The sequence below is a fragment of the Fringilla coelebs genome, assembly GCF_963513975.1.
Source record: "Fringilla coelebs genome assembly, chromosome: 9".
NCBI classification, from domain to species: Eukaryota; Metazoa; Chordata; class Aves; order Passeriformes; family Fringillidae; genus Fringilla; species Fringilla coelebs.
Genome location: NC_140067.1, coordinates 13259043 through 13286572, shown reverse-complemented (window position 1 = coordinate 13286572; position 27530 = coordinate 13259043). Strand labels below are relative to the sequence as shown.

At 38.1% G+C, this 27530-nt stretch overlaps 1 protein-coding gene across 12 annotated transcripts in view; it reads right to left on the bottom strand.

Moving 5' to 3' along the window:
• ADGRL2 (adhesion G protein-coupled receptor L2) overlaps nt 1-27530 on the bottom strand; it is a 384884-nt gene that overhangs the window by 174901 nt on the left and 182453 nt on the right. The window lies entirely within an intron of this gene.

Here is a 27530-nt window from a genome sequence, read left to right as displayed (position 1 = left end):
ACTGCATGCCAGTTGGAATTTATATGCATTGTTCACAAAATACAGACATAGGATCTTGGCATCCAATTTGAGACTGGATTTTTAAAAACAAAACCACAGGCTTGCTGTCACTCTGCTATGGAGTGGGAGAAAACATGAGCATAAAGGGTGATGATCAGATAACTGTCAATGACATGTTAAAGGCTTTCTTCCTAACTCACTGAGAAATTTGTATTAGCACTGAAAAAATTCCATTACTATAAAACAATTAATCAGACTTTACATTTTGCTTCAGAAAAATATTGCTCACAAGTTCTAAGTTTGCAATGGTCAGAGTGGGGTCCTGAGCACTGAGTACTGAGCCCACACCTCATCAGCATGCTCTACCCATGGTGTGAAAATGAAAGCATGGGTACTGGTAAACTCTCTCAGTTCCTTCTTTCCTATGATCCCTTTCAGGCTGTTTTACACCTGACATCATGGCTATTCTGTTTGCTTTAGAAAGAAATTAATCACTGCTACCATTCCTTGTACCAAAGGCTGAACAGAGAGGGAGTGATCACTTTCACTCAGTACCTACAGAGAGCTTCTCTGTGATTTCATGTGCTATATGTACCAATTGTGCACTTCGAGAATAAAAAGTTGACAGGATAATAGGCTAAATTCTGTGATCATTTCTCACACAGAATGCAGCTTTACTCCTGCTGAAATGGCCAGACTTAGGTACAGAATCTGCCTCACATACAGTTTTCTGAGGTAAAACACTTTTGTGTTGCTAAAAAAGGAAGAGCACTTAAAACCCACTTATTATTCTTAACTGTTTTCACTGTTTGAGAAAATTAAATCTTTAAGTAAACATGCAAAGGAGAGAATTAAGAAATTTAATTAAATATTATGTTGAGAAAACGTTACTAGTACGAAGAGATGCAGTCATAAGCCACATACAAAAAGAAATGGAGAGGTCTAAGTAGGACTATTATCTTTTAAGAGGAAAAGTAAAAACTCAAATAAATGATAGATCAATTCCAGGTTTTCACCAAGACCACATGTACCACTGGATGAACTCTAGGCATTTAAAGGAAAGGGAGACTCCAGATAGAGAGGAATTCCACAGTACAGTAAAGAAGTTATTTCCTTTCAAGGAGTTTACCCGGGGCAAAAAGGGAGTTTCCAGGGTGTGCAGTGCTGCAGAAATTCAGATCTAATGTAGGTTGCATGCAGCACAAGAAACAGGGAGCCTGGCTAAGCTCGTGTAAATTAGAGCAATCCCTGAGGGCTGCTCTATTTCACAGGAGGATTCACTGGCCTGTAGAAGCCCTGAATCTCAGCTTCTACAGAGGTGGCTTAAAGCCACTTTTGGTCTTTCTTCATGGGCTACACCTCCTTCACAGTGCCTCACTCAGATGTAGCACGGGATATTTCTTTTGCTTCCTTTATAAAACACAAGAAAACGGGATCCCTCTCAGCCAAACAAACAATATTTCACCTAAGCTCAAAATAAATCCTTTGAACATCTGTTTCAGTGTAGCCACGTTCCCACAAAGCACTGTGTGCTTCCCAGAGATCTCTGCTCCTCAGCCCTCTGAGTTTGCAAACATGCTGTTTGACTGAGGGATACATTTATCAACTGCCTGTTTGGGACTCTCACTAAAAAAATCCATTCATTTCAGCAAATAGTTCCTTTTCCTCCACACAGCTTTTGAGTCACCTTGCCACCAAGCTGTGATTTTCTTTTTCCAAAACTATTTGTATACCAATAAAATGTCACTACTTCATAAATGAACAAAAGCTCTCATTGACTTCAAAAGGAATTATATTCACAAAAGATTTTGTCTCTAGATCTTACCTGCTTAATTATTCAGATTCTAGAGTGTAACTTACAGTGTTGTAAGATATGAACTGAAAATTGTGGGCCTGTCCCCACCTATCAGCCAGGTATGCAATCCACCAGGCTGACACATGAGTTGTTCAATACTTTCACACGAGTGTCCTCCTGAAGGCATTGCAGCAATGCTTGTGCTTAGAGTTAAGTATATGTTTTAATGTTCTACTAAATCATAGTTTAAGTACTTAGAGGGTTCCAGATGAGCAGAGCAGATGAAAGTAAGTAAGTTTAGTGTGATGGCGAGTGTACAAACTCTTTGGACACAAATCATTTTGATTAAAAGGTTATTTGCTGCTATACGGAATACAGAATTACAGGTTTAGAAGAAGTGAGTCAAGGCTTCTCCTGGATTTTGTTTTCACTGGCTGAAATAAGTAACTGTCTGGGTAAGTGTATGATCACCCAGCTCTCAAATTTAAAGAAATGCTAACAAGTCTGTGATCTCCTTTCTGAAAAATCAGATTTGTCTATTTAGGTTATAACTGTCTTCAGCGCTTCTGGCACTGGCATTACAAATGTCAAAAAGAAAAAAAAAAAAATCAGCCCTGTAGTTCCTGTTTGCTCAGTGCAGTTTCTGGAGCATTAAACAAAACTGCCCATTTCTGATCACGGGCTCCTGAAGAGGGCAGCACGTTCTAGATATTATTGAACTGTAAGCTCTGAGGTGCCAGCCCTCTGAGGGCCTGACTGTACTGCATGCAGAGGAAGAGTGAATAAAACTTGCTGGATATTCTGTGTACACGCTTCCCATAATACAAAAAGTCAGCAAAAGTCCTAGGCTTTTGACCAAGGTCAAAACTGTATTTGATTATTAAAAGAACATTCAAATTAGGTACCTGAAGCAAAGTATTTAAAAAGAGAGCAACAAAATACCAGCAAGGAGAACTTCCACAAGGAGTATGTTTTATCTTTAACACTGTAGATAACTTTTCCTATTGGCAGTGCATTGACTATCAAAACTACTAAAGGGGTTAGATTTAATTATCTCACTTCTTTGCACATTTCATCTCAATTGCTATGGCAACATTCAGTTGCCTGAGCAGCAATGTACACTTTAATCAGATATTTCCTCACTCATTTCTCTGTGCACCACAGCAATGTAGTCAAATTTACAGCCAAACCCTGATGCATCTGATAACATCTCTTAGGAATTAATGGTTAGGTTTCCTCTGCCCCTCACCCATAGCCACAAATACTTCTAGAGAGTTTTGCACTCCCATGACAAAAGCTTTAGGAGTTGAAAAGTGTGTGTGCTTCCCTACCACTGTTTCTTCCCTACTTCACTTGATACTATGTTGTCTTCTGCCACCATTCCCTTTTCCCAAGGCTTCTACTGACTGGGGAATTCTCCCATCAAGCAAAGGGCAGGTCTTCTGGTCCCTGCAGGAACTCTTTCATGGCTGACGAAAGGAAACATAATAATTGGGCAGACAATATGGTTCCTCCCATATTCCACCCTGCCCTGAAAAGCTTTTTGTTGGATTACTCAGCGCTGATTAAATGCTTCGTCAGAGTACATCATAGTTCTATAAAGTTCTTGGCCCAGGAACCAGGAACATGGGCTAAAATAAAAGTAATTAGAAGTGATGAGCAGATAGTAGGGACTCCTTATTGAAATGCAGACAGTAAAAAGAGTCAGGAAGCAAAAAGTACGTGGGGATTACTAAATTCAGGTTATGGGAAATCTTGATATTTCTGACATAGAATATCGTCTGGTTTGCTACTATGTCACCATTAAGGTAAAGGGCAAACAGAGATAAGTTCCTAATGCTGCCGTAGTGTCTATGGTGAAAAACATAGAAATGCATTAGAAGGATTGAATTTGTTTGGATTATAGTCAAACATTTAGGAAAGAGAGATAGGCATAAAGCATTAAAGCATAATTCCGCATATTCTGAAGACAGTCTTTAGACAGTCAATTCTGCTTCTTTGCACTGAAGAAAACATTCCATGCTGCTTCTTGTTCTAGATGTTTTTTTCATAGCTGTTCATCTGTTTGCAGGTAATCAACTATCACAGCTCACTTTTTAATAAAGTCTCAGATTAATGCTGTCCTAAAGATTTTGGAAACCCTGGGTAAGTACAGAGTTGTCTTGGATCATTTTGTTCCAGAGGTATAATGGAGTCAGAGTCAGAAGCACTCCACATCTTGTCAATGATAACAAAGTCTGATCAACCTCCCTGACCATGCAACATGAAGTCACTTCCTACACTTTATCTCCATGTGAGCCGTATCAGATTTTCTAGAGGCTTCATAACTCAAGATACCAAAAACTATAAACCCTCAATTTATTATGAAAATAGAGGAAAAACTGTGCACATTGTGCTTTCCATACATGACAAAGATCTGCACATAAATTACAAGGAAGCTCACGTTATATGGGATGTTTATTCTGCATCTGGGGAGACTTTTCTAGCTCAGGTACCACAGCCTAACATTTGTGCGCCTGTGTCATATGACAGCACTCTCTCACAATCAACCAGTGAACTTGTTATTTTTTCAGTATCCTGATGAAAAGCTAAAAGTTACAGAATCTACAAGGCTTTTTCACAGCAGTATTTCTAGAGATGTACACGTATCATCTTTGAAATTAATAGGTCTAACCTCATAAATAAAAACTACTTCAGTTTGCAGGACTGCTCTCAGTAGTTTAAAATAACTGTCTCCTTGCAACTTTGTATATCTAATATGAGCTTTATATATAACTATACACAATATATAACAAACAACATTGTACCATAAGGGATGCAAAGATCTTTTAAGGTACAGTTTTTGAAATTGTATTGGAAAAGAAAAATTTTTAAAAAGCCCAAAACTTTAAACCCAAAAATGTCAGTATCTATGAATAAGTAACAAGAACAAAATGTTTGATTATAATTTCTTCCACTTGATTGTTGATTCATGTAACTTTGGAAGAGCTATGCTGATTTCCACCAGCTAAGAATCTGTTAGATAGTCTTTATAATAATAGTAATTTTTTTCTGAAATTATCTATGTCATACAAATAGAAATCTAGGCCAAACAATAAATTCCTTGTTTGAATACTTTATAAACAGGAAAATTTGTAAAAGATTGTCATGGTTTAGAAATGGTGGTCTCCAATTTGGTGCTCCCACTAAACCCACCTGAGCCTTCCCCTCCCCTCTCCAAATGGAGGCACAAAAGGCAAAGATCATGTGTCGAGATAAGAACAATTTACTGGAAATGGCAATGAGATAAGAAAATGAACAGTAGCAGTAATATTAATAACAAAAGTGTACAAAAAAGAGAGTGATTCACATGCAAATATGCTCACTGAGGAGCTTGTGACCTGACCTGTAGCCACCCCACCCTTCCCTCCCTTCTGGAAAAGAGATTCCCCAAACCCCTGGCAATGATGTGGGGTGGTATGGAATAACCTCCTTGTCCTGGCCATGCCCTTCCTGGCTACTGCAAAAAATTAAAAGATATTGCAAAACAAAGATATTGCAAAATCCCTCACAGAACAGCGCCATGTTATTAAAAGACATTTTTTGTCCCTTGTGTGATTTTGCCATAAATGTGTAAGAATTCCAGTTTTGGAACATATTTCCCTATCCTTTTGATTGTTTTCTAGGATTGTATGAAAGATAAACCCAACAAATATTAGGAAAAAGTTACCTATGCAAAAAGCAGACTTGCTAAAGTACTTTAAACTTCATTAAGCCCTTTACCTGTTTGTGTTTATGTGAAATAATCAAAAGGAAAACATTTTCAAATCAGTTTTGGATGAGGATGAGATTTCCACAGGGTACAGTAGAGTTCAATACAATGTAATCTCTAAACTAAGGCACATCACACAGTTCTGTAGGGGATATACACAGTTCTCACTAGGTTTCTTATCAGCAGTTTACAAATTTTTGCTGTGGGTTGCCTCTACCTTTCAGTAATAGTTTGTTTCCTTCCCCCCTTGGATTCCTTCTCTAAGTAGATTTTTCTTCAGTCTGTTTTAACCCAACCCCACCCCTTCCCTCATTCTGAGTATAATAAACTACATTCTTCATAACTTAATAACTCTCCCTCCAGCACAAGCACAGCTCCTGGCATCCTCCCACTGCCCAGCAGTTGTCCCTCCCACTTCTCCAAGAGCTGCTGTGATCCAGGTATTCATCACAAAGTATCCTCTTGGTTCACCAAATCAAACATTTTCTTAGGAGAAGTGCCTGTTTATCTTGACCCTGGCTGTTTGCAGTCTGAAAATTTGTCTTCAAGAAGAGGACATGGAGTGTGGCACCTGTAGCTGCTGCAGGTCCATTTCTCTCATAGGTGCCAAAGAGAAAGGAATTTGTGTGACAGAGAGACAGGGTAGGATGACAGGAAAATTCAAAAGCTGAGTAAAACTCTGAAGACTTATTTTTTTAATTCCCACTTCCAGGTGCTCAACAAATTCTCCTTCCTCTCCTTGGGGTAAGCACTCCTTGCTTGTTATATTGCTTGCAGCATTTTCTGCTCACTTTCCAAGTCACTTAGTTTCAACTCGAGTTTAAACACCCTTTCTGTAAAGCCTAATAAATGTTTATGCAAGTGACCATATTATTTTTTTAAAGTTTAACCAAGCTCGAGATTGAAACTACTACACTGCCCACTTTTTGTGTATGTTATGCACACACACACAATATGTACATGTATACACATAATTTATGTATGCTCTTACTGCAGCACTAATACTCCCTAAAGGTATTATTATGTTGTAAGACAAATTAAAATTAAACAAGAGGTAAAAGTGGACATGAACTGAAAACTGTTAAAAAATGCCTACAGGGAAGACAGAAGTGAACAGCAGGAATTTATCCAGCTGTGGGTGTCCTGGGGCTCCTCTGGGCCAACTGACTGTGCTCCCATTTCTGCTGCAGGAAATGCAATTAAAAAAAACCAAAAAAACCAAAACATACAGGTGTTGTGAATTTCAAGCAAAATGACATTAATATTTTTTCTGCCTCTAAGAAAAAAATTAAGAGAATTTCTGTAAAAGTCATTAAGCTACAGGGCTGAATGCAAAGGAATGGAGGGATTACATGACAGAACAGCCCAGAAAGAAAATGATATCTACCCAGGTCAGAAATGTGATAGCAGGTACGTTTGCTGACAAGCACATCTCATAAAATCTGCAATCAGTGGAGTATGTGAGATCAGCTTTGAGAACTTTTATAAAAAAATTCTGTCCTGATAGAGTGTTTCTAAAGCTAAATGGGGTTTTTTTGGACTGGCAGATGCAATGAGACTCTATAAAGGACACCTGAGATGTGCAGAACTGACAGGGCCAAAGTTCTGCATATTGAGATCAAAAACAGAATCATAAACAACTATAGTGGTAGTAGCATGTGTTAAATGTATACTAAATTTGAATTTGAAAAGCACATTTTATCCAGGTGCAAATGGGTGCACTCATTAGAGGTGAAGGTGATCAAACTGAATAATTCTTTATCTTACTAAGTAAAATTGTCAGGTTTACTACTTCCCTTCATTCCAACCTAAAAACAATGTATCTCACAGTGAAAGAATTTGCTGTGCAAATTATTACGTGTTAGGCACTGAGAAAGAGAAACGGCATGGCTCAATATCACAGGCACATAATGAAATAAGGAACTGCACTCCAACCAGTTAATTCAGTTATTTTCATGACAGCGTTATCCAACAGTTATCGCCACGACAATGCATCTTTGTTGACTTAGAAGTGTTCAAAAATGAAAGAGCATTTGGACATGGAGACAAGGATATTAAGCCATGGTAGGAAGGAAGATTAGGAATGTAATTCTGTCTCATTTTTACAAGACTGTAATCCCAATGGTACCACTGGAAGTGCTCCCCATTTCCACCAGGACAAAAGAAAGCACGTCTTCCTCTGACTCTTTGTACTTGGAAACTATATCTTAATAACAGCTATATTTATAGTCCAACTGCTATATAATGAAAGGAAATATGTGACAATGAAAAAAAAAAAGTATTAATGCATGCATCAGAATAACACAACAAATAGGATGTGGCTTTCTCCTGGTGAAAATATAAATTTTCTCTTCTGCTTTGAGTATTTTGACTCCAAGTGCAGTTTTATAATCTAATTGGTATTCTAGAATCATAGAATGTTTATACTGGAAAAGACACTCAAGATCATTGAGTCAAACCATTCACCTCATGCTGCCAAGTCCACCACTAAACCATGCTCCTAAGTACCACATCTACATGCTTTTTTAACTACCTCCAGGGATGGTGACTCAGCCACTTCCCTGGGAAGCCTGTTCCAATGCCTGACCACCCTTTCAGTGAAGAAATATATCCACTCTAAACCTCTCCTGGTGCAACTGGAGGCCATTTCCTCCGTTGTTTGGTACTTGTCAGAAGGCACTGCCCCATTCAGATCCCTCTGCAGAGCCTTCCTGCCCTCCAGCTGATTGACACCCACACTATTTGGTGGTGTCTGCAAACTGCCTGAGGGTGCCCTCAATCCTCTAGTTCAGATCATCAGTAAAGATAATAAACAGAACTGTCCCCAACACTGAGCCTTGGGGAATGCCAAGTGACCAGCCACCAAATGGGTGTAGCTCTGTTCACCACCACTCTCTAGGCCCAGCCATCCAACCAGTTTTTAATCTGGGAGAGAGTGCATCCATCCACACCATGGGAAGGCAGTTTAATCAGGAAAACATTGAGGGAAACTGCCAAAGGATTTACTAAAGTCTAGGCAGAAAACATTCATGGCCTTTCTCTCATCCACGAAGCAGGTTATCCCGTCATTGAAGGAGTTCAGGTTGGTCCAGCAGGACCTGCCTTTCATAAACCCATGTTGGCTGGGCCTGATCCTGATTGTCCTGATGGCACTAAACATGATCTGCTCCATGACCTTCCCCAGCAGTGAGGTCAGACTGACAGATCTCTAGTCCCTGGATTCTCCTTTCCAGCCATTTGTGTCATATTTGCTAAGTTCTTATCAACTGGGACCTCCTGGGTTAGCCATGACTGGTGGCTGGACAGAAAGTGGCTTAGTCAGCACTTTTACCACTTCATGAATATTAAATGCAAGTAGCTGAGATTCATACAGTTTTTTTCTATATGAAGCTAAACAATTTTTATACATGAAACTATTTTTCCTTCAGAATAGAGCTCTGTGAAACACATCTAACCTTAAATTAAACAATAGCCTCAAAGGCTTCTGCCTTTATAGGGCACTTCCATGCTTAAAACCACCAGTGTAACACATACTGGTTTTGCTCAACAGATCTGCTTTTTGGACTAAATCCAGATTTCTAGTTATTGGGAGAGACTTTTACTTCTGGATCAGGCCCCTTGTGTATATCCACATTCATGTATGATTACTTTAGTGGAAAAAGTGGTTTTATTCCCATTTATGATGGAGTGAACTGAATTATCTTTTGGCATTACTTACTGTATCAACAATGAAATTTATGCAATCACAGTGCATTTAAATTCTGTACTATAATAAAACCACATTACCCCAATGAAGGGTAGCAGAAAAACTGCTAATGTTTAACTGGGAGCATCTTTAGCAATAACAAGATGCATGAGGGAAGGAACCCAGCCTGGTCTTTTGTAGACCATTTGAGTTTTCCAAGTTTTGCTGTTAAAAGCTGTAAAATATATTTTTATTAGTGAACTGAGAAAATTAGATAAATCCAATGAGACTCAAAGCATATGGAAATCTATTCTGCCATTCTAACAAAGTAATTTTTCATGATGCAACTGCGCTGAAATAATTCCTTTTATGAAACAATTCAATTGTTAAAAGTATTTTTGAGTATGAGTAAAATGCATTTAGTAAAACTCACTTGTACCCTTTCCATAGTGTTGCTTTCTTTGGCAAAATTTGGCATACACTGCATGTTGGTGTTTAATTTATTACATGCAATATTTTAAAAAACAGGGTGTAAAAACTAAGGTTCATGTGTATATTGCAGGTGAGACAGCCGAAAGTGCAGGGAGAAACTAGACCTCCAGCATTTACTGGAATTCCATGGAAGGTAGGCTTCCCAGACTGTGTAGAGAACAGAATTTCTCAGCATTTATTCAGGTATGCACCTTAAAGCAAAACTTCTATGTGATCAAGTACCGTGCACATAGGATTGAGTTTTACAATTTCCTGTATAGCCTTTATGAGGAGGGCTCGTACCTCTGTCCTTCTCCCCCCCTTTGCTGTTCATGTCCTGCTTTCCATTTTCCCCTCCCTGCCTCTTAAAGCCTCCCCAGCAACCTGCTGGACTTGGCAGGAGCTGGGGTCAGGGTGGTGATGGGTGGCTGGGGCTGTTGAGCATTCAGCCATTGATCACACTGCATAGATTCACAGATCTCAGCCATGCCATCACCAGCAGCTGCTTCGACTTTGCCTGCCAACTTTCTGTCACCTCGAGGATTCAATGAGGTTCAGAGGCAGTGTGAGAAGGTTATATAATTCTGTCAAGAGATCATGTCTTTGATTTTTTCATCTTTTAGACCTACATGTCTACCCTTTGGGGGTCTATCACAGGCTGAGAAGTTCCAATATATTACATACCATAACACAGCAGTATAAAGAGTGCTATATAAAATATATAAATGCCCTTCCTTTGAAGAGAATAGCAGGAGCTTTCACTCCTTTCTTTCATTAAAAGAACATTACCTAATGCTGAAGAGAAACCACAGCTGTATTCATATATGTATGCACATGCTTTGCTGGTAATTTGAAACACATTGTCAGATATTATCATATCTAGTGCTCCCTCTCTCACTTATATTTAAATATTCTATGCCTAATGTGTAAGAGTAAAAAGTTACTTTAATCGCTTGGATAAAATATTCACAGTTTAGCAACTTTACTGCGAAAACAAAATATATTTCACCAAGCCATTAAAAAAACACTGGGAACTCAAATGCTGCTTTCTCATCTAAAAACTCATCATGCAGTGTAGCTGACCTGGTTTTGCTCCATTTTTCCTGTTTACTTAGCACAGGTAGTTTGTGCTCTTGCTCACACACACCAAAGCACAAAGCTGCCACACTTTTGGATGTTGCCACTTCCCAGCCTTGCACCCTGCCCTCCACTGGAAGATTGCAATCCCATCTCCAGACCCAAAGACCAGGGCAAAGGCTTTTCACTGGCAGTTTAAATTAGCAGGCAGTGTGAACGTGGGTGGCTAAAGCACAGACACATGCTCCTCTCTCTCGTCCCTGTAGGCTGACAGGAATTTCCAGCAGAACTGTGAGATGGACAGCTGTGAGCATGAATATCTGAAATCATGGCAAGGACATCTGGCAGAGCTTGTCTGTCACAGCCCATGGCTGAAAGGCTGGTTGGCAGGGTGGGCTCTGCAGGCAGGGGTCTGCTGGAGAGAGGTGCTGGAAAGCTCAGCCCTACAAATCCTCCCCAAACAACTGGCAGCAAAAAATGAAAATTACCACAGTGCACAGGACAATGCTGTGGCAGAGTCAGATTTCCAAGTTTAAAACAATGCTGAAATGATTCACAGGAGTCAGGCTGGCTGGATGCACTGGGCTGAGTTCCTGTAAGAGGAAAGGATGTGAGGGGGGAATATGAAAGTATTCATGATTAATAATGATGGCTATGATGGTAACATTATCTGGTCTTCTGAATGATGCTTCCAAACATTCACAGAGAAAAAAAAAAATCTAGATATTCTCTAGGAATTAGAAAAAAACCCTTCCATATTAAAAAAAAAAAAAATAAAAGCAACAAATTTTAATTGGTCATTTTGAAAAAAATTCAAATTGACAGCATCCGTTTTAATGATTTAAAACATTTTCAAAGCTTTATGAACTCTCCCTGTTAAATGAGGCTACTACTTTAACACATTCAAAGAGGTCTATGCAGCTTGAACATGGACTCAAAATCCAGGAAAAGAGGCCATATTCTGTTACACGAATGCAGTTCCAGGGCTTTAATGAATCCAGACAATTTACCAATAAACATAGTACATAAATTAAGTTGATTTACTATGCAATCTGCAATTTAAAAGCTTCCTATTCTACCATCTTGCCATTTTTATAGTTTATCATAATAAAAAATGAAAAGAAAGTGATATCAGTCAATATTACAGGATCCCATATTAGCTTTTCACATAAACCAGGTGCAAGCAATTAAGAATATGCTTCCTGTATTTTTAAAAAGCTTTTTGTCTATTTTCTTTTATCCATTCAGTTAAAAAGAAAAGAAATATCCAGAGCTCCTCTGTACAGTTTGGGATTTGTGCTGCCTGTCTTGGCTATCTGGATGTATCAGCTCTGTTCCTGAGTACATGGTGTCTTGTAAGGCCCATCTGAATTCACATCAAAAGAGAGAAAATTTTTATACCAAGTTATGGGAGTGATACTTCTAACAAAACTAATTCTAACTGAAATTAACCCAAATGCAAACACATCTTTCCATGTTAGGTTTGGTATACCCATTTCAAACCCATTTCATTGCAAAATCCATCACTTGGACTAAAACTAAGGTGACACTGTCACTTTAAATCACAATTCTGTATTTCAGCAATTGGCATTTTGCAAGTGGTTGTGCCACTTGCAAAATATTCAAGGACAATACTAAACAACATCTACAACCTTCCCAAAGGTTAAAGAAAAATTAGGTTTTCTATCTCCCTAATTTTTTTGCCTCTTCAAATACCCTTAACATTCTTTTTCACACGTCCTAGTTTCTCCTCTTTCAGTTTTAATTATATTTTTTCTTTCTAAATTAATCCTTTGTTTGAATTGCTACTTTTGAGAGTAAAAAAAATAGAGTTGTACAACAAACAGCTGAATATTTGCCAGTTTGCTTTGGGTCTTTTCATGTTCCTTCTCAGAGGCCAGATCTGACAAGGTGCTGAGCATCAGGCAACTCACTAAAAGTTGAGGGTGCTGAGAATATCTCAGAAGAGCCTAGCATATTGCAGGATCATGCCTTGCACAGCAAGTTCTCCAAGTGATGACTATTTATGTTTCACTGAATAGATTTAGCATAAATTTTAACAACTCTGATATGACTGGGATTTTTTTAATGGGCAAAGAGGAGGCATTTTTCATGACCATATCACTCAGCACTTTGAGAATGAAGTGCACAGCAATGCCACCCAAAATGTCTGGCAAAGAACCAGATGTCATAGTAACAAAGACACAAATACTGGAATGCATTAGAGGCAGTTGCAAGGTGTATAAGCTCTTCAGTGCTGAGAAGGCAACCAGATCACCTTAAGTCCTGCCTTAATCAAATAATAGTAGAAAACAAACTTACACACAATAACCAAGCAACCACAAGGATGACCCTCAAAGTACTGGGCACTTTGTACTATTCAGCTGGGTTGTATTTTTTATGTTACAGATGCGGCATTTAGTAATAATCTAAAGATGCATGCTAACAAAAATGAAAATTAAATCTTTTTTTTTTTTTTCAAATGCAATTTTAGCATAAAATTCTCACAGTTTTTCAATCTGTTATACAGATAGTATATATTTGCTGTTTCTCCATTTCTTGCAGATGAGCACTTAGTTTTTCTTTCACAGACACATTAAAGAGCCACAAGGCTGCAGCTGGAGCTGAGTAGCCCCTGCATCATTCCAATCTGAGCTGTGCAGGACATTGTGCTGGGAGGCCATCGCTGCCCTTCTGCCAGCTGCCTTACCCAGGCAAGGCTGCAGCAACCCTGGGAGGCTGCTCTCACTTACACAGGGCTGTGTGACATGATCTGTCACTGCAGGACAGAAACTCACACAGCTCAAGTTACCTTGGGTTAACTTCAGCAAAGGCTTATTGAAATCTCTGTTCTTAAAAGCTGTACAAATTTCTCCAGGATTTTCCTTTATATAAGAAAATTATGGTTCAGTGCTGGTAGCCACAAGTGTCCCTCTCCTAAGCTGTTACTTAACTCATGGATGCTGTGCTACTTTTCTATTCAAAGCCTGCAGTATATTTTTACCCACTGGACATATCACACAATCATGGAATCATAGGTGCAGATGGTTAGGGTTTGAAGGGACCTTAAAGACCATTTAGTTCCAACCCCCTTGCATGGCTGTGCACACCTTCCTCTAGATCAGGTTGCTCAGAGCTCCATCCAGCCTGGCCTTCCAGGGATGGGGCATGCACAAGTTTTCTGGGCATCGTATTCCCCTGCCTCACCAGCCTCACAGTAAACACGGATATAACACAATGATTTATGTCTACATATAATGCTTTAGCTATACAATAACTTCTGAAAATACAGAACCTTTCATTATGAAGAATCCACCCAAATTAAAATCTTACCCTCTTTGTGAAACCTGAATCAAACAGCCCCTCCTGATAATAAAATCATCAATGCAGACAAAGATATATTGCAGAAGCATTGGGCCTATGGGCACTATGGAAAGCTGAAAAAATTTGTATATGAAATGGGGTTTGAGGTGTGGTTTGTCTAATATATAAATAGCACTGCTTTCATTTTTGTTAACTTCATGTGAACATCCTTTAAAAAAATATAAAAATCCTACTGAAGCAGTGTCCATTTGCTTCATCACTAGCTCTACAGCAAAGTCCACAGAAACAGTGTTGTAAACCTCCCCCTGAACACCAGAAATCAGAGGTGTTTCCAGGGAGCTCTTGGCAAACATTGTCCTGATGACAGAACTGCAGTAGCCTGCCATGCAATAATTTGTTTAGAAAATGCTAGCAGTAGCTTTCCATTCAAAAATGAGTATAGCCCTCATCTAATTACAGAATGACTTTCCATCTCAAATGGAAAGTCAATATCCTCTCAAATATATCCTCTCAAAATTCTAAACCTACATATATAACATTCATTAACCTATACAACATAAAAATCTATCACAATGTAGCTCTGTAGACATTCAAGGCGGAGAAATGGCAAGCATTTGTTCTGAATCTACACAAGGAAAAGGACTAAGAAATACTAGATTAGAAAGGAAAAAAAATCCCAACAAAAACTAACAAACTAAAAAAAATTGTGAAAAGCTCTTACTCCTAAAAAGTTCTTGCTCCTTTTGAACTACTCAGCTTACATCAGAAAATGTCAATAAAAGTACTTAACCCTTCATAATTTACTCCATTTTAGCAACTGAGAATAGCTTTTTCCAATCACACTCTTTTTGTGTCTGTTTTGTTCTTTTCTAAACATAAATGCATATAATTTTTTTGAGTTTAGTATTTTCCTTTATCGCATCTCTTTCATCTTTTTTATTGAGCATAATTTCTACTGCTGGTGCTCTGCATACTTTGAGCTTTCAACAGGCTAGACCTGAGCTTTGTATTTCCTCTTTATCATTCACACATTTGAAAAAAAAAAGGAAGAAAATTGTATTTCTAAATTTTTTGATGTCTTACTATGTCCACAAACATCTTTCCATACTCACCTTAGTAAGCCTCTCAAACTTTCCTATCATTTACCTCTTTACTGTTCTGTATTCTGCCTTCTCTCTTTCTGCTTTACATTCACCAACTGCCTCATATGATAAAGAAAAAAGTGAAGAACTTTGATTAAAAAGGCACAATAAAGGCTGAAGAATGTTCTATTTTGGTTTAGCTTCTTAACTTGTTTTTAATCAGAATAAGCAAAATTAAAAACAGGCCCTTGGACATCAATGCACACACACACAAAAAAGGAGACTGAACACCTTTTAAAATTACTTTTAGACTAAATTTTAATGAAAATATCTAGTATCTGAGAAGAGACAGACATCTTTCATTATAATTAATACCTGTCCTTCATAGTGTACTCCACATGTAGATCACAAGGCATGGTACTGATGAAGCTGGGTAACTGAAATTTCATAGAAATGGCACCACAGAGAGGTAAAATGGTGCTCAGCCATCAAGCCAGGTACACCTGAACCTGCAGCACCTTGATGCTGTATCTGATAGCCAGCACTGTCTCCTCCCTGGTTTTGTTTTCTTAGGTAAATTGCTGAGGATGTTGAGTGAGATAGGAGATAAGAGGAAATCTAGACCACATTCTAAAATTAATATCAAAGTGACATATTGAGGTCTTCTCAAGTACACAGTCAAACTGGCTGAATATGGGAGCTCAGCAAGAAAGCACTGCATGGATATGGGAGCTGAATGGAACAAATCCCTCAATTGTATTTGATTTCTATGACTTTATTGTTATCTAAACTTAATTTGGACTTTTCCAAATAATAAGCCAGTCTAGAAAATTTGCAGTAAAGCTAAATTAAGATTAGAGGGCTCTTGTAACTCAAGTTTACGCAAAATTCTGTTACAAAACATCTGCCTAAAGTTGTGTCATCACTGTCAAGTCTGAGATTATACTGTGTAAACATTACATTAGTGATAGTGTGAATACTTTATTGATGTTCTGAAGTTTGGTGGAATTTTTAACAAGTTTGCCATTGTTTCTTGTAATATTGTGTATTTTAGTTGATACCCATAAAAATCACAGTGTGGTTTCCCCTAAACCCCCTTTCCTTATCCAAAATTGACATAACACATTCTCTCAGCAAGCAAAGCTTCTGGTGAATTTTGTGATCCTTTTTAACAGTCATTCAGCATCAGCATGTATCTATAAATTAGGAAAAATTTCCGTTTGTCTTGTGAATTTCAGGCATTAGATGGTCATCTCTCCTGGAAAGGCACCAGATTAGTTTGTTCTGTAGATGGTTCACAGTGGAGTTCTCTTTTTTAATAAGTTCCTAATAAGTAAATCAATGTACTGGTTTCCGCTGATTGAAAGTGCCTCCATCAAGGTACAAAGGCAGACTAAGAAGCCTTTTCATATTTCATCTGATCTCTGGTCATTGAATTGATTCTTTATATAATAGTGAAAAGACTTCAAGATTCTGTAATTAACATTCAGGGTACTGCTAGCACATGATCTTAGCACTGTCTCTATCAAAATGCCTATTTTTTTTCTTGTGGCACTGCTTTTGCTAGCTGTTCCAAAGGTTTACCAAAAAATGTGTGTTTCTGCCCTCTGTGCTCTAAAATTGCTGTATCAATGCAATTATTTTCCTCTTGACATCACACTATGAAAACATTTGCTTTTGATCAGCAAACTAAAAGGCTAGTTTTTACACTGACTCACAATTAGCCTAGATGTTATTTTAATTTATAGTCTTATCATTTTTCTGAAGAACTCCAGGATTCTTAAGACATCACTAGGTTTGCACTGGGATGTATTTTTTAATAATTGTATTTATCATTATGTGTCATTAAAATGAAAATATCTGAAGTGCTTCAAAATAACATTCACAAGAATTTGAGAGTAAATGACACTAATCATAAGAGCACCTCAAAGTGTATAATTTAACAATACACAAAATAAGGAAAGCACAACACAGAATTCCCATATCAACTCAAGTTCTAAAAATCTGTATTGGAGCCAAGATACCTGGTGTCTTACTTAAAGCTCCAGGAAATCAGTTTCTAAACACTAAAATGTTAAAGATGCAGGATGTAGCTACTGAAACCCTTCTTTAGGGGCTTAAAACAGTTTCAGGGCACTGAGTTAGCATTTTTGATAGGGATCTCACATTAAATTGACCTTTCCTGGTGAAAAGATGCATTACCTGTAAGCAGCTGCTAACCCTGCCCTGACCTGCCCTGAGTCCCAAGGCTATGGAGGTGTGACTGTTTCCTTTCTCGGCTGCTGCAGTTTTCCCAGCCAATGGAACTCAGATGCATATTGCCAGCAGTCAGGGAGGCCATGTGGTTAAAGGGCAGAAAAAAGGTGTAAGAGAACCCTGACTTTGATCCTGATTGAGCCACTGGAGGCATGTGTGGCTATGAGGAACTACTTGGCTTCTTTAAAACATCATCGAGGTTCCCAGTTGAGATAAGAAACCCTGCTCTAAATCCACGGCCACACTGGCCAAGGTAAGCATTACATTTAAATAAAATGAAAAGGAAACAAATCTCGGGGGGGTTTTTTGGTGAAATAGTTCTAAAGAGGCAGCCAGGGCTCAGGAAATGCAGGTCATTGTTCTCTGCAGATATAAAAGCAGTGACAGCTACCTTCTGTCCTGAGCACCAACCTACCATGTAGCTAATGCTCTCAGACTCCTGCAGGAGAAGGTAAAAGCTGAGCATTGTTTACCATTGCCAGGCAGGAAAGGTTGCCTATCCACCAGTGGTTGAGCCCCAGCAGCACTGGCCTTTCAAACAGAAAGAGGCTGAGGAGATATTTCTAAGTTAAGCAGCCTTCTTGTTCCTTGAGGGGAACACACCCCTCAGCTGAAACACGAGCAGGTTGCTGCTGAACACCTTCCCTCCTAAAAGCCTCCTCTCGGGGGTAAAGTGGTGGAGGGTAAACAAAAAGGTATATAAATGTAACACATTTCTAGAAAATGCAATAAAACATATTTTGATACTCATAAAAGTATGACCAAAGGTTCAGATAAACCCATTTGCATTGATTACAATAGCACCTGTGTACTTAAGAATACACTTAAATGATAGTTTGCTTCAGAACATACTTTGAAGAAAGAAGAGAACTCTGTTTATTTTTGATCCTCACAACGTGTAGGTTTTTTTGGAAAGAGAATTGTTAAAAATATTAATGTTATTGGATGGAGCAGCACAGTTTACAGTAATTGCTACTGGAGTCTGTCTGATGATTGGTGGTCAATATTTTCACATGAGACTCCCCACAAAAAAATGTGTTCTTTAGCCTGCACTAAACCAAAAAAATACAGAGAATTTGGGTGAGGAACTGGAGAGTATCATTGTTTCATTTACAGTGAAAACCACTGCAGCTCCAGAGCTAGCACCCTGACTATGCGTCTGTGTATTCTCTGAAAATAGAGCTGGCTTTGGATTGAACCATCTCTCACCAGCTATACAGAGGGGAAGTGATGTCACTCTGAAAATAAATATAGAAATGGGTTTTCTGGAAATATTTATACTTTGTTCATGGATAAAGTGCTGAATGTACAGCCAAGGAGAGCCCACTGCTCAGCTTGCACCACTTGAAAAGAGAAAAGTTTTTAAATTTGCAAAGATTCTCACACCAGGGACTTTTTTTCTTTTAAAATAACTGACTCTTGACATAACCTTGTCTGTTTTAAAGGCCAAACATTTTCCTTACTCCCAAGTGCTTTGTGAGCCTTAGGGATATATTGTCCCTGGCAAAACTGGGATAGCAATATCCTGGGAACGGGTGATTTCCATCAGGGACAAGGAAATCGCTCCAAACCACATTTCATTCTGGTTACAGCATTTTAATAAGATTTGCAAACCCTTCTGAGACAGTCGCAAGAAACATTCGGCCCCAAACACTCAATCAGAATCCTGCAAGTTATTCTAATGTCTCAGCAGAAGATGGATCATAGGACTCCAGTTTGGCTGTGATATTTCTTACATTATATTTAGCATTGACTAATTAGGGGGTGACTAAGTATTGACCTCTCAATTAATTCTGAAAGAAGTTGGATGACTGGAAATACCTAACAACATTTGAGAAGTGACTCCTTAACTGTTTCCTGGAAAACAGCTTCCAAAAATCTTCTTCAATAACTTCCAAATCCCTTCATGATATGGATTTCACCTTAATCAAGCCACTCTTTTTCTAATGAACACATAATTCCCTGTGAGAATATGAGCAAGTATTTATATGGGAAATAATAAAATTGTAGCTAGCAATATAAATCTTACTGTGCCATAAGAGTGCATATATGTGAATGCAAATGCAGACACCATCATCTGTTTCTCTGTGATCATACCTCAGTCACTAACAGCTTGTTTGCAAACAGTGTTGCATGGATCCATAAGATATTCCACTTAGAGTGAAAAAAAGCAGTTTATTGAGAACAGGATCAATACCACCAAAAGGATAAAATAATAAGGGGTGTAAAATAACTGCCAAAGAAACAAAGAGTTAAGAAATAAATGTTTAGGGTAAAAGGTGATTTAAATTTCATCAGAAATGAACTGTTATTCAGATCATGCTGGTTTTTTTCCAGTTTACACATTTTGAATTAATGTAGCATGGATTATGTTGCATAAAACAATGACAATACATGAATTCTACTCATGGAAATTAGTCATCCATCAGCCAGTGTCAGGTACATTCAGAAGCACATGCATTAAGTTCTGCACTGTAAGTTCAAGTCATTTGTATGTGAATAATGCTGGTTGTGAAAACGAAAACAAGGAGAGATAAGGAAACTTTGGGATCCTTCTGCACTGACTTCTCTTTGACCCAGGAAGGAACAATGAATGTTTGCTTTCCCTTGGAAGGGGTGCCGACAAGGCTACACAAACAAAGAAGCAGAAGCTCAGCTGGTGCAAATTAGCACAGTTGCATTGACTTAATGGAACTGCATCCTTTTCTCTAGCTAAAGATGTGGACACAAATGTTAAAGGTTCCTCTGTTTTAATTTTTTCAGGACAAGGATCAATCATGAATCCTTTCACAAATCTTCAAACAGAACTTTTCCCAAGCCGATTTTGCAGACCTGAGTCTGATTTTCTATTTCTTGAATGGCCCAAAGTATTTGATTCCCCTCATAATTGTGCTTTTTCCTAGTCCAGTTTCCACATTATTTTGTTGATTCTGTAGCACTGCAGTGAAAATAGACCCGTCAATCCTTCCAGGTCCTCCTCAGTTCACTAGCAGTGTGCATTCAAGAGCGATATTCAAGGGGGCCTGGCCATGCATGCCCATATGCTTCCTTCTGTCTCCCAAAAAAGAACTACAGTCTCTGAAAATGAGCAGGCGAAGGCCAAACCTGCATCTACCTCAACAAAAAGACAGCACTCTATTTTTAAGCATCCCTTTCAGATGGAGATACCATTTTAATTCACCTAAAACCAGCAAACAATTAAGTTAGATCATAAAAAGAAAAACATTTGCCAAATTCTACTGCTGTATGAAGATCTATCTCTTATATGGGCCTGCAGTGATGGCGTGTTTGCCTGGAAACTGAACTGTTTTTAAACCAGGAAAAGAATGTTTGTAATAGCTCGTCGTTCTCGTCAGTGCTATTAGTGTCCAGTAAACTCTCTCCCTGTAAATCCATAGATGTCAAAGGTTTCAGTGGATCTTTTCTAAGCAAGTGTGTAGTTTGGCACAGTGTCTGGGCAGAGGTGAAGGATCCTGGTGTACAGATCTTGGATACTGCCATTGTCAGAAACGCCTGGGAGTTTTCTAATGCTACTCTTTGGCAAATGCATTTTGGAAGAGAGCCAAAAGACTGCTCTCCTCTGGCTCTGGGAACACTGCTGCTCCAGAAGAAGTCAACAGAGCCCAGTAATAACAGAAGAAACCAAATGAAAAAGTCTGTTAGTGACACTATGACTTCTGGGCTTAGATGTGCTCTGCCATAGTAGCTTGTTTTTACTGTTCAATAATATTCAGATTAACATCACTGTTAGAGGGATTATAGCAAAGTAAAGCTTATAAAAAATGGAATAGGGAATAGAAAAAGAAATTAATAAAGAAGACTGAAACAAGAAGGAGCAAACAAGCAGAATGGGAAGAGCAACCTGACTGGGAAAGCATGTTCCATGACCAGACATGGACACTGGGACTGAATCTTTTAGAATAAAAACAAGACTGACCCATTAGAAAACTTCACTTTCAGGAAAATAAAAGAGCAACGTTAATTTGAAGAAAGTATTTTTCTTGAGGCAAGGACAGCTGGATGATTTTTGTTAATAAAGCAAGATCTGTTCTGTGCTAGGGAAGAATTCCCTAGCAATATGTGTCTCTGTCTGTATCCCCTTTGCAAAAGTCCCATGAAAACACTATTAAATTACTGCTTGCCCTTCTAATTTTGATGCTTTGCTGAAGTTCAGAAAATGGCTGCCAGCCTAAACTGTGAACTGCTTTAAATCACTGCTATCCAGGTGATGATGAATGCTCTCTAGATTTTATCTGTAGAGTGGAAAAAACAAACAAGAATACATTACTCAACCCCTAAGATTTTTTAGAAGCTGAAACTCATCTAAAGGAACACTTCAGTCCTGCCTACCCCCCACTGAACTGATTAGGAATTTCAGCTAAATAAAGAATGAAGGTGAGACTGAAATGCCCATGTAATCAACCTTCACAAAAAATCTAATACAAAGTTAAAACTCTTTTGAGATAAGTGCAAACACAGGAGCACTGAAATAACACTGAAAGAAATGAAGGAGGCTTTTTAAAATTCCCAACTTGTGCTTTCCTCAAAGTGTAATTCAAAACTGATTAAAAGTATTAAATTCTTTTTATGCAAAGGGTTAATAAAAAAATTCAAATAGTGCTGTGGTGTCCCATGGATACTCAATAATGAAAATTCAAATGCTCATTTCTCTAAGCCTTTTGTGTCCCTTTTCTAGATAATTGGTTTTTTGCCTAATTTTTGAGGCTATTTAATAACACTTCCTGCTAGACATTTCATGTAAACTCAGCAAGAGGAGGCATCGTGAGTAATAGAAAAGACTTCTGCTCATTTTAAAGCTCAAATTCATACTTTTCTTAACAAAGGAGATCCCCACTGTTAGAGTTTGGCAACCAGCAGGCCAACTGCATTGGGGAAGATTGGATTAGGGGGGCAGCTGACTGTGCAGTAAAGTCTCCACTCCAAAGCAGGATTTTTATGTAAATTCCATTACAATTCATGCTTTTTGGAGATAATGAAATGGATACAAAACACTTCAAGGTTTCCAAGTCAGCAAAATAATGAACAGGGCCATTCAGAAAGTGGATTTAATACTTTTTTTTTAACATTGGGACCCTTGCATGAACAGGATTGGCATCTGTTCAATGTATCACATGGAATTTACTTTTAATACTACTGTCTAAACCCCATAACTTTTCAGGCTATTAGTGATGTGAGGACATCAGCTATCTAGAGTTTCTCTCAGTTTAGGCTCCAATAGGCTGTATCATTTTTCAAGTGTTTGCCTGCAGGCAAATTTTACCAAAGAATCAGCCAAATACTTTTTTAAACTAGATTATTTTCAACTCAACAGCTTTACACAACTGTCTATGACTATGCCACAGCATTTTTAATCAATGAGCTTCACACAAGAAGAGTCTGGGGTCAAGGGAGCATTATGAAGATCTCTACTTTGTTATCTCACATAAGGTATGGAATTTAATTTGTCAGTATTTGCTCTGATCATAGGGGAACCAGAACCTGGATGCTCTGATATTTGTTCAAATTTGTATGTTTGCTGATTACAAAATTAAAATGTGTATATATTTGTATATTTTGTATATATTTTTAAAAGTGTGTGTAGATAAACACGTGTAGGCACACACTAAGCATTTTTAGACCAGAAATACTCTCAAATGTTGAGTTCTACCTTTTAATCCAGCTGATATGAATATCTCTGGTGCAAAATATGCAGTGAGAATACTTCCACCACACTGAAGTGCCATGCCATCAGGTTTATCAATCAACTTATAAACTAGAAAGATTAAAGACATCATGGGAGGGTCAACACAGAATAAAACTCACATGTACTACTCAAGAGCTCTGCAAGGCCACACTTCCCTTCTGTGGCTTGTGTGTAAATTTTGGTATTAACCTGCTATTAGTGATAGTCAGGTTCACAGTGCTCAACAGGGACATCTGTTCAGTAACCACATTCAAGGCAAAACTGTACTGCTGATACTGTTAATGTCTTTATGCACAACATCCCTATTGACATAAATTCTTCTCTTAAGAGAATGGAGAAAACATCCACTTTTAGGAGCTAAAAGAAGGAAATCATTGCCAAGTATGTAAACTACAGACATAGAAGGATGAGCAAAGTTCAGAATTTGTAAAATGCTGGGGCCACTGATGTCTAAAGTAGTACTCTTCCCTCTTGGTATAAGTCTTCCTTCAAACAAACATCTATTTATTTAAATGAAAAGGAATATCCACAATACAGTTTTTCTTCAACATATATAGTTAAAACAGAAACTAACTAGTGTTCCAAAAATGTTTCAAAAAAGGAATCGACCAAGATTTGAACCACAATTGAGTTTGTATGATGTGAATATTTAGCTGTTAAGGTTCTTTATTATGATTGATGAGGCTAAAAGGTGAGTTTATGAATTAAAGTTTGCAAGCTCTGTTGTTTAATGAAAAACATTGAGAAGCCACAAAAAGCAAAATCTGAGAAACAGCCATTCTTATTGTTTACCACAAGATCACACTGGTCATATTGTATCACTTAAGAGTAAATGTAATAGGCTTTTCTGAAACAAACAAAAGCAGTAACAAGCCATAAACAAATTTGATTTGTGGGGCTTTTGTGGTTCCAAGTTGTTCATTTGGTTATAATCACATACCTTGCTTTTCCTAGGGAAATATCCAGACGAATACACTCACTTCAGAAATAAAAGGAAAGTAAGAAGCAACAGAGAGAGAAAACACGTCAGGATCCTGCCCTGCTTCCACTGTACTAAGCAGTAATTACTCTGGAAAGTGCTATTAAGCTGAGTACTCAGTGGGCCAGGCTCAGCTACCCATATTCAGGCAGACTTAACACACTGGCCACCAGTGAGTCCTCCTGAGCCATGCTCTGAACACCATCACACAGTGAGCAGCTACTGATATGAACAGACCTGCTGACTTCAATATAATTATGGAGAAGAAAGAAACGACTCGGGGTGGGTACAGCCAGTATCAAATCAATCTCAACAGGAATAAGGATGGCAGAATCAAGTCTTCTGGGCACAGCCAGCTCACTTAATGCTATAGCAAAACACAGCAAAAAGCATTTATGCCTGATAGACTAAAAACCAGGATGGAAAAAGCCCTTTTAATTAAGAATGATAGGAGTGGAAAATCTTCTTCCTAGAAGAAAATAAGAATATACCAAAGATATAAGCAGAACCAAAAGAATGATAAAAAAGCCACTCTTTTTTTCCGTGTTTGGGAAATGAATAGAGCTGAACTGCTCTTTGTCACAGCGATATAATACTGTCTTCAGGTGGCCATTGTTTCCATGTCACCTTTGAACCACACAAAACCCTCGTCAACATGCTCCTCAAATATTCTGTTGTTTTCTTTCAAGGAGTGATTTATAACACTTCCCAGCAAGGAATGTGCCACATCCATTAAACATTAATACTGAGTTATAGTTTTCCAAATCATAGCTATCCGCTCTGTAGTCTTGTGCTTGACTTGTATTCCAGGAAAAGAAATATATAATTTTCTGTTCTGTCATTTATTTATTCAACACTGGGCTCTACTGAAATCTCCTGAAAACAATGAGAAAGTGTCTTTTTGTTTCTTTTTAAAAATACCTGAGTTTTCTTGAGATACACAGTGAGAGACAGTACAAATATGAGTAACAATTTGATAAGACTTGAACTGAGGCCACAGCACAATATGTCATAGTTAGGACAGCTCATAAGCTCATGCCAGAATTCCCTCCAAAGGAAAAAGCCTACAATGACCTTACATGGGAAGATGGGAGAAATCCAGAGAAAGTGAGATTTTTATTTAAACTGGAGAAGAACAATGGTTCTGACACAGAATAGAGATGTTTCCACTGGACAGTTGGTCACCAGCAATTCCACCACATTCACAGGTACTCCTGCCTCTGATGCCTTTTCTGAATACAGTTTACTAAATCACTTGAGCAGATATTTAAAATTATGTACAACAATAATACCATTGAAATGAATGTGTTTAAAATTAGACACATGCTTAAATGTAAGGCAGAATGAAGCACATAATCCTCTCACCATGATATTTTCAAGCTGTCCTTGAAGCTTGGTCAATGAAAACACGTACAGTCACAGAGCAATTCCCAGCACCTCACCAGCCTTGTCTGTGGCACTCATTCCAGGGCATTAATGCCTGGGTCCATGGGGAAGATGACTGCAGCATGCTGGAGGCATTGGGTTCCTTGAGCAATTTTTGCTGGCTATGCAGCAGAATCTGCTGTGCTCAGAAAAATGCATGTCTTAAGGGAAGGATTTGGAACTAATGCACTCCAGAGCATTCTTAAACTCTACTAATCAAGTGATCAAAATATTAATTGTTATTTTTTTTGGACATTAGTATTTTCCCTCACTGTTATCTAAGCACAATTTTCCAGCTACCATATTGGACTCCACTCTTAACCACCCAGCACCCAAAGCATGGAAAAAGCCTTGGTGCCTAATAGAGCACTCTGGAATTCATCTGGAGACCCTGGGAAGCCCCAAACCATACCAGTGTCTAACATATACTGTTTATTGTCAATTTTGTAATCTATGGTAGTTATTACATTTCAAATACAAAGAAGAAGTCTGCACTATATAATGTGAAAGAGAAGACAAAGCAATCCCATCTCAACATGTGCAGTAGACAGTAAAAGCATTTCTCTACATGCACATGAGGAAATTAACAGCATTCCCCACACATTCATTCAAAGCAGTGAACATGCTGTGCTGGATACCCATATACATCAGAGAAGCAAAATTGCTTTAAATAATCAAAATACACAAAGGAACATTTTCTGTGTGGCTGGAAATAACCCTGACAAATGTTAATGTTTTGCAAATGAAAAACATTCCTTAAGAAGCAACATAAAAAGCAGAGCAAATTTTCAGATGCATACAAAATAAGCTCCTGTATTAACCGGTGTTTCACTACCTAGATGTATACAAAGATCATTGTGGGATGAACAAGTACATTCAAACTCCTTTTTTTTTCTGAATTATGAATGTATTTTGGCAAGATCCGGCGAAGGTCAACAGCATGATTAAAGATAGGAAGAAGTTCCATATGGTGAGATACTGAAGAGGAGTGGACTACCTGAGTTTAGCAGCAGATTTTGCTGATGTATGAAATAATGACAAGGACAGACCTATGTACTTTTCCCTGTGTATATCAACAGACAAAAGAGTTTCATCCAAATAAAGGAACAGCGTTTTTAGTGTCCCTACTATTACGTTACTCAGCATATAATTAATCAGTGAAATTCGTTGCTGCAGTAAAATACTGAGATAAATTGATTGCAAACAGGATTAGTCACACACGGATAAGACCAACATACTGATTAAGACTGGATAGGATGATACACAACTTCCATTTCTCGGGCTACCAGTTTTGATTCCTCAGAACACAGCAACTGCAAAGTCCAGAGAAAAAGGTTTGCACTGGTATTTTCTGGGTAGGGAGGAAAAAGCTACATCAAGTCTTTTGTCATGGTCTTTGAAAGGTGTGAAACATCAAACAAGAGGGCTTACTATACTATGACAATTTCTATATTACAGTTGCCTACAAGACTTTTTTTTCTTAATTGAGAATACTGACAATATATAATAAGTAAATAAAAACTGAAATTGAAAAGCAAGATTGAGTTGTAGCTAGTGTTTGCAATAAATGAAGCTTAAATCCTGCTGTTATGTTTCTGACAACTTTAATAATAATAGATCATCTTGTTTTAGTTGCACAGTGAGAGGGGGCTGCAAGGTGTGTCACCCACAAGAATGACTAATGTGTTATGCTTATCACTTTAGAAGCAGAACTATCTGAATTCTGCTTGCTAACTACGGGGCAGTGCAAATTACCCCGACAGTGCCGTGTGTTCTTTCTATACCTTGCTCACAGGCCAGGATTGCTTAGTCCCAATGTATTAATAAGTAAGTGCAAGTATTTCAACAATCAGCATTTTAGCATTTGCATGCAAACTCTCATGCTGTGTAATTATACACAGTGCTGGCACTCAAATTAATTAAAGCTGATTTCTCTGTGACTGCAAACTGGTCATATCCCCAGACTTGCTCTAGTATGAAG